This window comes from Impatiens glandulifera, chromosome 4 (genome assembly GCF_907164915.1).
Source record: "Impatiens glandulifera chromosome 4, dImpGla2.1, whole genome shotgun sequence".
Lineage (NCBI taxonomy): Eukaryota > Viridiplantae > Streptophyta > Magnoliopsida > Ericales > Balsaminaceae > Impatiens > Impatiens glandulifera.
The window spans coordinates 46,049,801-46,060,789 of NC_061865.1; positions in this window are offsets into that span (position 1 = coordinate 46,049,801).

A 10,989-nucleotide genomic window follows, 5' to 3' on the forward strand; every position below is an offset into this window, starting at 1 on the left:
ATTTTTTAGTAGTAGTGTTGAACCTTGAGGAGTGGTTTGAAAGATTATGCTTTTGAGGCAGAATGCACTTGTCAGAGTATACCGATAGCTCTCAAAGAGCACCCCTCTCTCTCATAAGGCGCTACCCGTTCTATATGATTATAGTGGCTGAATAAGCTTGTTGATGAGGTTGTAGGCCAATGAGGCCATATTGTTGTTACTGGCGGGGAGAAGGGGAAAAATATCACGAGTTGAATGGGTAAGGGCATGGTGAGACGACCCACTATATCTACGGAGGAAGAGCCCACTCATGTCCCCATAAATTGAACAACAATTGAAAATTTGGTCGATGTTGCTACTAACCATTGTCACTGTTGTGGTTGTCGTCGTTTATACCACCACTACTTGAACCGTTCTTATTGTTTCAACAGCCTCCAGGTTGGTTGCGCTGCCACCTGAAATAGCTAAGAGATATTCTTCATCTCAAGAGTGATGAGAATAAGACTCTTGAAGTTAGATACATCAATAGTAGGGTGGCAACATATTTGGAGGTAATCACGAAGGTTGTGAAAAGGAAAAGAAACGGACTACCAATAGATGGAGAAGATGCGTGCAACGCTAATATGTGGTAGAAATCTGTTGAAGAAATGAAAAGGAAGAAATCTGTTGAAGAAATGAAAAGGATGGTGATGATTTCACTAACGCTTTGATACCATGAAAGATATTTATTTCTTGCATAACTAAATAGAATAACTAGATATATATATACAATATTGTCTAATTATGAATAGCTAGCTGTAAACCCAAGAATATCGCAACAGACAGACGTGCGTGTGTTACACCGGTGAAAAAGGGGTCAAAACCGAGAGTAAAAACTCTCGGTTTTAACCCTATAACTTTCGATATAGACCAAATTCCGAGAGTTAAGGTAACTTTCGTCATCCCTCGGTATTGACTCTATCGTTAAAAATAATTGTGAGTTTACCGAAAGATATCCCAGAGTTTTCGGTTTAGATAACCGAGAGAAAAACCGAGAGTTATATGGAAAACTTTCGATTTTTCTTCAAAGGGGAAAACCGACAGTTATTCAATTAACCCTCGGTTTTTCACTTCGAAGAAAACCGAGAGTTATTGAATTAACCTTCGGTTTTTCCCTTTGAAGAAAAACCGAAAGTTATTCAATTAACCTTCGGTTTTACCCTTTGAAGAAAAACCGAAAGATATGCAATTAACCTTCGGTTTTTCCCTTTGAAGAAATACCGAAAGATATGCAATTAACCTTCAGTTTTTCCCTTTGAGGAAAAACTGAAAGTTATTAAGTTAACCTTCGGTTTTTCCCTTTGAAGAAAAACCGAAAGATATTCAATTAACCTTCGATTTTTCCCTTTGAAGAAAAACTGAGAGTTATTAAGTTAACCTTCGGTTTTTCTCTTCGAAGAAAAACCGAAAGATTCCATTTAAGTTTCGGTTTTTCCCTACAAAATTTACAAAATAGCCCTATTGTTTTGTGCTCAACCGAAACCTAAACCTGTTCAGCCAAACCAATCAATTCATAAAACAAAATGATCATTCCAAAATTCTCAAATCAATCATCCCAACAACATGTTTTACATTAACCATTAAACATATTCAATCAATTCATAAAGTCGAAACGTCTTAGAATTAACTGGTGGGGGGAGGAGGTGGTTTATATTGCCGCATAAACATTTCAAAACTCTCTAATCTTGCATTCAATTCTAACATTTCCTTCTCCTATTTTGCACTTTCTCTATCCATTCTTGAAATCAATTCTACCTTTTCCGCTTGTATTTGATTAATCGTTTGAGTTTTTTCTTCATCCCTTTTCTTCAATTCCTCCAGTTCCATCGCCATTCTTTGATTCTCCTCAAACAATCGATCAGTGGCTCGTTGAGAATTGTTAGAACTTCGGAGATCCTCACGAAAGTGTGTGGGTCGGACACCTAATCCCATACCGAATACTCCCCCATGCTTTTGGCGTCCGAATACTCTCTCCGTCAACTCAAAGTCTGATATTTCTAGTTCGTTACTTAGAACTTCCTCCATCTCAACCTACACATTTGAAATAATTTGTCAATTATATAAAAATTTATAAACTAGTTATAAGTAATTAATTTAAAATTCAATTCACTTACAATTTTCTCTTGCACGCGTTCGTCCGGGACGGATGTTGGGTTTTCTTTTGTCGGTTTTGGGGTACGGGTCCTCTTGAACACTTCAACGACAGATGGAGCCTGTCCCATTTCAATCGCCTGTTGAAATAAAAAATTTATATAATTCATAACAAATCTTTATATTAAGTTATTACAAATAATGTACTTATCAACTCTTCTTCAATTTGAACAAACAGTCTACTTCCCGTATGATGCGGGAATTTCAGCTTCTTTCGGTTAGCTATATTTGTGGTACTATTTTTCTGAATTTCAAATAAACAAATTAAATTTAGAATAACTAATATAATATTTTATTTGAATTATGAAACCGTACCTTAAATTTGTCCGTAAATAAATGGTTGTGACACACAAACTCTCAATCATCTCGATCGTAGTCTGGTGGAGGATTGTCAAGTACCACCGCCTCGTCTCCTTTATGGACGCGGATATATTCCTTGTTCAAATCCGAGCGCCATCTATCCCATATCTGCTTGACGTGTCCCAATCCGGTCTTTCGAAAAGAATCAATAGGACCATTAGTAGCCTCGAACGGATCCTGAAAATAATAACATTCAAATGTTATAAAATAATTATTGAATAATTAATGTATAATTAATTAATTATTACCTTCACAGCAGTCCAAATATAAACCAATTGGTCAGCACTTAATGCCTTCCACTTCAAAAGACGTTGTGAGACGACTGAGGGATCCCGCACAACCGACCCCACATGTCTAGACCACCTTGTTCTTCCCTCGTCAGCACCGCCGGGCCTCCCATCTACCTCTCTAAAAGTCATAGGAATCCTTGTCCCCGCTGGTCTCTTAGATAACACAATATTCTTATTTTTACCCCGTCTCTTGCGGGCACAAGATTCTTCAAAATTATCAAATTCATAATTATATATGTGAATCAATTCAAACTATAACTAATTGTAAACAAGTTACCTGTCGATGATGGGTCGGGAGTGGATCCATGCTCCTCCTCTTCATCCTCCTCTTGAGGCTCCTCGTAACCCTCGTCGTTAGCCTCATCGTCGTCATCCCCATATCAGCAAACGTACTCTCTACAAACTCTTCTGCCTCAGCAGCATCAACATCAACATCCTCGTCTGCTGGGGGAGCAGTAGCTATCGGGACCATAGAAATAGGTGGTTGATCTCTAGAAGACGATTCTCGGAGCCTTAAGTTTTCTGATTGTGCAATGAGGTTCTGGTACGGATTAGAGAGTTTGTTGGGTGTTTTCCTCATACTCCACCAAGGTTCTTTACTATCTTTAGACATTCTTAATGCATACCATTAATAAATAAGCGAATAATTGAAATAAAGTAGTAATAAGAATTAATATAAAGTAAAAAACATAAATCTACCTAATTAATTAATCTGAACTATATATTTGTAAACCGCGGTTTTATTTTTGTCACAATCTTCCAACCGGGTCGGGCTGACATATTAGGGGCGTAGAATACTTGTTTTGCTTTACTCGCCAATATATACGGGTCTTGACTTTGGGTTTTTAAAATTCGGTTTACATTTATACTTACGAAGCCATATTTATCCACTTTCACTCCTAGTTCTCCCGAGTGTATATCAAAGCACTTACACTTGAATAAAACAACTCGTTTGTGAGAAAAGTATTGCACTTCGATTATATCCGTTAAAACTCCGTAGTATGACATAGTTTCAGACCCATTGAACCCTTCAACAACCACCCCACTATTTTGAGTGGTCAAACCTTCGTCGTGTTTTTCTGTACAGAATTTGTATCCGTTTACTTTACACCAAACATACATAGACGAGTACATACTTGGACCTTCTCATAAGATCTTGAGGTCTCTTGATATGTCGTTAAATTCGGCTAATTGAGCAACCTATACATATACCCGAAATGTAGTTGTTAAAATAAATATAAAGAGTTATGATATATGGTTTATAATTTACTCACTCTATGCTTGAAATATGCGGCAAACGTTTCTCCACGAGACTCGTTGTTATTTCAATACTGCATATAATCTCTGCAAATAGATCGAATATTAAATTGCATACTCTTTAATGCTAATTAATAACAACAACATAGAATCTTACATGTAAAAAGGTTCTGCTTTGGGGCAATTTTTCAAAATGTATGAATGAGTTGTCACTCGATCTCTATAATCCAAGTTGTATATTTTTCCGTTAGATAGGTCTTCCAACGATGAAAATATTGAAATGCCCGAGATTTCAGTTTGTGCATTTTCTTGCTCTTCTTCCTCCATATACCTGGAACATAAACTAATAATCTCATTTACAAGATAACTCTCGCTTATAGAGGCTTCTGGGTGGTTATTATTCTGCAAATATATTTTCATTGTACCCATGTAATGTTCAAACGGATACATCCATCGATACTGAACAGGTCCCCCAAGAAAAGTCTCAAATGACAAGTGAACCGGGAGATGCATCATGATGTCGAAGATTGACAGCGGAAAAATCATTTCAAATTTGCAAAGTGTCAATGTAATATCCATGTACAATTGTTCGGTCAGATCTCTCGGTCCTAGCTCAAGAACATCGATTCTAACTCAATAACATTGGTCCTAGGTTGGACATCTATGTCTTAGCTCAAGAACATCGGTCATAGGTCTCGGTCCTAGGTCAAATTCTCTCGGTCTTAGTTCTCGTCCAGGACCGAAGATTCTTGGTCGGACCTCTCCTCCTCAAGAACACCAAAATACAATTTGGTAAATCGTTTTTAGCTTTGATTCTTTGATTCAAGAGCTTGGGTAGCTTCATAAATCTCTCACAAACATGTTGATCATCATCTCAAGGTATCAATCGACATGAATGATCAATTTGTTCAAAACAGTATGAGATCAAAAATTGGGTTTTTGATTTAAAAGATGTTTTGAAGTAAAAGGAGATATCCAATAGATTTCTCTTCTCACATATACTTGATTGGTACCAAAACAAGAACACTAATTGTTCGTTTTGGACAATTCAAGAACTCAAAATTTTCATTTATTTTGAAATTTTTTATTTCGATCAAACATGATCGGGATGGATCAAATATGACCCAAACATTTGTCCAACATGTTTACAATCATGTTGGGAAGCTTTCTGTGATGTGATTTAGTAGAATTAATCCAAAAACAACAAACCTTTTTTTTTATTTTGAAAAATCAAAAATAGGTTTTTGTTTATTAGATAAATTGACTGATTCTAGCATACTCAGATAGTTTCTAAATGATCATAGGATCAATATTCAACCATAAAACAATATGAACAACAAGCATGCAAGCTTTTGTAATTTGAAATATAAAAATTTCAAATTCAAACTATAAATATGAATTAGAGGATGATTGAACACTTACCAAGAATTGAAGAACACACATTCATCCTTAGAGAAGCTTTCGGGATGCTTAGATCCAAGTTTCGAGGCTTCAAATAGAAAATTTGAAAAAACAAAAAGCTTGGAGCTTTAATGGAGGATTTTGATTTTCTTTGATTTGAATGTTTTGTGTCTGTTCCTTAGCTTCATATTTACTTAGGGAAGCTATTTATAGAATTCTTAAGTCGGTTGATCCAACCTAGTAGATCAGATCAATCAAAAGTCATTAATGGAGTTTTGTTTGTTCATGACTCAAGTGGCCGAAATAGGAATAATTCATCCCTATTTTCGTAGGGGAGAATGATCAACCATCGTAGGATGATCATTCGAGGCTTTGAATAAGTCAATTTGGTGGACCAATGGTCAAGTTCCAAAAAGACAAGATTAACACGGATCTTTAGAGCTTATCTGCTTGCTGTCGTGATGAAGACGAAGATCGGAGGTCAAAACATCATCTTTTCTCACGCGTTTGGGCGTTTCGTTGACGTTTCGTCAATGCTTCGTCAAAGTCAGGCGTTCCGTCAGCGCTCGGGGAGATGGACGTTTGTTGATCCTCTGTGGACCGAGCGTGTGTTTCCTTCCTCTAAACGGGTGCGCGGCTTACTCTAAAGAGTTTAATGAGAATTTGATTCTCATCCAACAAACGCGGTCTCGGTTGTAACTATCTCTTAGAATTTTGGTTACACCCGAAAATGAATTTTTTTTTAATAAAATCTCAAGGGATTGTTTGAAATTGATTTTTTTTTTCATCCTTTTGATTCTAATTTTAATCTTTTTTAAATACACAAAATATTTAAATAAATATAGCAAATAATTTACCAATTTATTTTAAGATTTAAATAAATAATTCTGTAAGATGAAATGGATACAACCATTCATCAAAATTATTTATTTTTATCCTTCAATTTTTCTAAATTTATTTTGAGATAATATGGGTACAATATTTATCCCAAATAAGTTTATTTTTTATTTTGGCCTCAACTCTTAATTAATTTGATTAATTAGCTCAATAATTAATCTTAATTAATAATTTAAATAGATTTTTTGCCATGAGGTTAATTATTTTGATCTTATTTATTTAAAAATAATTCAAAATAATTATTTTAATATTATAAATTGGAGTGTTAGATTTTTAGTTCTTATAGAGTATCCCTCTCGAATCGAGTTTGAATACAACAAACTGGTTTTGAAAACGTTGATTCAAGTATGACATCTAACACTAAATTATCTTATCCAATTTATAATGAGGGAGTTAGGAAATATAGCGTGTAGCGTGTCGAGGTTATAGTGACCTATTGATGTTATACATAACATTCGTCGAGGTTCTTCCAAGCGTTACTTTAGGAAATCCTTTCCTTCGTATTTATCCTAATAAGGATAACTCTTTTGGGGAGTCATGTTATACAGATCTTAAAAAAGTACCCGTAAAATCCAAGGGATGATGATAATCATAAGTAATGAAATATCAAATTCCTATTGGGCATGAATATAAATAAATTATTCATGTTTAGTCATGTAAAAATGGCGAAGGGTCATTGTTTAAGAGGTATGCAAAGAACATGAAAGTTTTTTCAGTAACGTTTCATGTGGGTAAGTAATAAGTAACATTTAGAGTTGGAGTGTTGATTTTTAGTTCTTATAGAGTACCCCTCTCAAATCGAGTTTGGATACAACTAACTGGTTTTAAAAACGTTGATTCGAGTATGACATCTAACACTAAGTTATCTTATCCAATTTATAATGAGAGAGTTAGGAAAGATAGAACATGTAGCGTTTCGAGGTTAGAGTGACCTACTAATGTTATACATAGCATTCGTCGAGGTGCTTCCAAGCGTTTCTTTAAGAAATCCTTTCCTTGGAGATTATCCTAATAAGGATAACTCATTTTGGGAGTCATGTTTCACAGATCTTAACAAAGTACCCATAAAATCTAGGGGATGGTGAATATCATAGGTAATGAAACATCAAATTCCTATTGGGCATGAATATCAATAGATTATTCATGTTTAGTCATGTAAAAATGAATGGGCTATCATATGTGCTATTGTGGGAATTAACAAACTTTCCACGGGGTTACTAACAAGTAAAGTTAAGAACTATCGAACACAAGTGATCGTGGTGCTATCAATAGATAGTCTTTCGTGAATGAGATGAGAGTACCTATCAACAAATATGATATTGGTCGGGAGTATCTATCGAGAGATAGGGTTTGTTTAAGTACATATCAAGATATAGGAGTTTTGTGTTTTACCTATCGAGTGATAGGGTCTTGCCTAAGGACCTATCGAGAGATAGAGTTTGGTTGGATCATGTATGAATGATCGTTGTTCTTGTTGATGAACAAGGCTTCGTTTTTGGAGTATTGAGTTGCGAATGATGTCGTGAAAGGGGATTCCTATCTAGAGATAGTATTTGAGATACTTGTTTGGATGACAGGGTTTTGGGTACCTATTGAACAATAGGGTTTGGGATACCAGTTTCGAAGATAGGGTTTTGATTCCTATCAAGTGATAGGGCTTGGGATACATGTTTGGATGACATGGTTTAGATTACCTGTTTGGATGACATGATTTTGATGCCTATTGAGCGATATGGCTTGCATTATCTGTACGGATGATAGGGTTTCAGGGCCTATCGAATGATAGGGTTTGGAGTACCTATTTGGATGACAATTTTTGGAGTACTTGTTTGGATGACAGAGTTTGGATTCCTATCGAGTGATAGGACTTGGATTACCTTTTTGGAGGACAAGGTTTAGGTACCTATCTAGAGATAGTGTCTGAGATACATGTTTGGATGATAGGGTTTAGATGCATATTGAGTGATAGAGCTTGGATTATCTATTTAGATGACAGGGTTTTGGTACCTATCGAGAGACAGGGTCTGAGATACTTGTTTGGATGACAGGGTTTTATCATAACTTGGACGTGTACAAATGATCTGGTTTTGTGTCAATAGACGACATTGTTTATTGGATCATATATAACTGATCTCTTTTTTTGCTGATGTGAAAGTCTTCGACACCTATTAAGAGATGGGGTTTTCATGTAAAGTCATGTACGAACGTCGTCTTGACCTATCGAAAGATATGGTTTTTATCTTTTCGATGGATTCGTGTAATGACGCTTGGACCTATCGACAAATAGGGTTTTATCTTATAGATGGGGTCGTGTACGAACGACGTCTCGACCTATTGACAAATAGGGTTTTATCTTGTATAAGGAGTCGTGTACGAACGACATCTCGACCTATCGACATATAGGGTTTTATCTTGTAGACGGAGTTGTGTACGAATGATGTCTCGACCTATCGACAAATAGGGTTTTATTTTGTAGATAGTCGTGTACGAAAGACGTCTCGACCTATCGACATATAGAGTTTTGATACCTAGGCACAACTAGAGTTTTAGATTGAGAGTCGTATGCAAATGACGTCGTGATGTCTCGACCTATCAACATATAGGGTTTTACAAGCGGAGTCGTGTACAAACAACATCTCAACCTATCGATAGATAGAGTTTCTGTGATATCTAGGAACATCTAGGGTTTGAAAATGGAATTGTGTACGAATAATATCATGTACCTATCAACAAACATCGTTTAAATACCTAGGCACAACTAGAATTTTTAGCGGAATCGTATAAGAACAATATATCACACCTATCAATAGATAGGGTTTTGGGTACCTAACTACAATTAAGGTTTTCAATACCTAGGCACAACTATGGTTTATAGCGGAACTGTATAAAATCGATCTATTGCACCTATTAACAGATAGGGTTTATGATACCTAACTACAATTAAAGTTTTGATACATAAGCACAACTAGGGTCTAAAAACGGGATTGTTTACAAACAATCTAACGTGCCTATCGACATATAGGGTTTTTGGAGACTCGATTTTACTTATTTTGCTTTTGTAGTATCGGTCTTGGCTCTTTGCCTTTCAAGGGAATATTTCAACATAATCTTTTCCCTTTTTTCTTTTCCAAAGTGGCATTCACAATTGATTAAAATGAGTTGGTAGCCTTATGGGCTTATTTATGGACAAATGACTCATGTTTTTGGATAAAGGAACATTTTTTGTTCCTTAATCTCTATCCTTGTTTATCTCTTTTTGTTTCGAGATTGGAATGAACTTTGATCATTTCTTAATGAATCATGACGTTTTCAGATTCGAAACGTATTCGGGGTTAGGCTTTGAATATATCTTCTTGTCCTTTGTGATGATTTTTATTTCATGAAGAAATAAGATTTCTTTTTCCCCAACTCTCGAAATGTCAGTTATAAACTTGATCTCATGTACAAACAATTATCCCTAATTATAACCCTCGAAGAAGATGGTCAAAACTTGATGTTTTAACAGAAGTGTGCAACTTATTTTTGGTGCCCTGAACCACATTTCATCCTAAAATTATTTTGGAGAGGTCATCGACTTTTTGCTTTGAGTTTTGGTTTGCCATTTTTTATTTTTTTTATTTATTGACTCGTGGGTATATCTGGTAGAACTGGTACACCCTTGTCATTACCGTAGCAATCATGACTAGAGTCTGAGTGGGCAACGGGTGGTGATTTCAATACCTCAACCACTAAAGTCTTTTTTGTTTTTTTCGTTCTTGGGGTGTATCTAGTATAATCAATATATTATTCTCTTGCAACAACAATCAATAAAAGAGTATAAGTGAGCATGAATGATGATATTAATACCTCAACCAACACATGAACATTTTTCATCTTTTTGTAGTTTTCGGGATTTATACATATTCACTTTTTTGCATTATTATTTTTTTAGGTTTTTTGTTCACAAAGCGTCAAGTTTCGAACTTCTCCTCTTAAACAAAAGTAGGGATATGTGTCATTTCTCTATTTGGGACTCTAGGCCTTGTTTTTATAGGATTTATTTAGGTTCTTTTTCTCAAGAAACCTTCTATGGAGGTCTACTCTTAGGATAATTTTCTACAAACGAAAAAGTGTTTGTAACCGATATATTTTGAATCGGGGGGATATTGTGAAATCTTCGGTTTTGTTTTGAAGGATATCACTTGGAAGGAAGCGATTTATTTTTCTTTTGCACCTACTTATTTCCCAAAATCTGAAACATCGACTTTTCTTTGGATCAATGTTTTCTTCCTTTCTCAAAATGTTTTCCCTTTCTTTTAAAGAAGGGACTAATGGTTTTATTCATATGAGACCGGGCCTGTAAATATGTAGGTTTCCTACGTATTTTCTCGGTTTATTTTTCTATAAGAGAAGAATCAGGTATCTGTAGTTCGGACTAAAGTCATTTGTCCATGTTACAAGTTATATTTACTTAAATAAATAAAAATTGTGTTTCATATTTATTTTGTATTTAATTGTGTTTTTAATTGAAATTAATTTGACAACATATTAGATTTTATTGTGTCTATTTTAAAAAATAAATAAATAATTTATAGAAAAATTAAATAGAATGTCTAGAAATTATATATTTTTTAAT